The sequence below is a fragment of the Myotis brandtii genome, unplaced genomic scaffold (genome assembly GCF_000412655.1).
Source record: "Myotis brandtii unplaced genomic scaffold, ASM41265v1 scaffold231, whole genome shotgun sequence".
In the NCBI taxonomy this organism is placed as follows: Eukaryota; Metazoa; Chordata; class Mammalia; order Chiroptera; family Vespertilionidae; genus Myotis; species Myotis brandtii.
The window spans coordinates 1,601,267-1,601,788 of record NW_005358689.1 but is presented as its reverse complement, the minus strand read 5'-3'; the positions used below and the strand labels follow the sequence as shown (position 1 = coordinate 1,601,788).

At 66.5% G+C, this 522-nt stretch overlaps 1 protein-coding gene across 1 annotated transcript in view; it reads right to left on the bottom strand.

The window, feature by feature from the left end:
- DNAH14 (dynein, axonemal, heavy chain 14) overlaps positions 1–522 on the bottom strand; it is a 152,975-nt gene that overhangs the window by 12,773 nt on the left and 139,680 nt on the right. The gene's annotated exons all lie outside the window — the stretch shown is intronic.

The following is a 522-nucleotide window of genomic DNA, read 5'->3' as shown; positions in this document are numbered from 1 at the left end:
CGGGCGCTGGTGGTGAGGGCACCTTTTCCTTCCCGAGTCCCTGATCATTTGGGTTGGTCCTTGGCATGTTGCCTAGTTTCCCTCCGGCTTGTCTGCCTTCCTCTGTCCGTGTGGGAGACTCGCAGTAGATCACAGACATCACTGCTCTTCGCTTCCCAGCGGCCAGGCCTCCCGCGTCCTCAATGAGGGGGGTGCGCAGAGCTCCCCTGCCCCCACGTCCCAGGTGCGCCCAGAGAGCTGGGCTCCCGCGGGCCAATCTGCTCCCACATTCGCCGCGTGAAGGCAAACAGCGTGGCTGTTTCTTTACCGACAGGCTGTCGGCCTTGTGGGGACCCTCTGAGTGGGGTGCGGGCAGACGTGCGCTGGATGGAGCGCACAGGCCTTCCCTGACGCCCAGGTGCCGCTCACTGGGGGGCAGATGCGCACAGAACCCTGCCGGGCAGCTGGGCCCGGGGCCTCTCGTGGGAACGGAGGAGCCTCCTGCGGGCCCAGAAGAGATGGCCGGGAGCCGCCCGTCTGAGT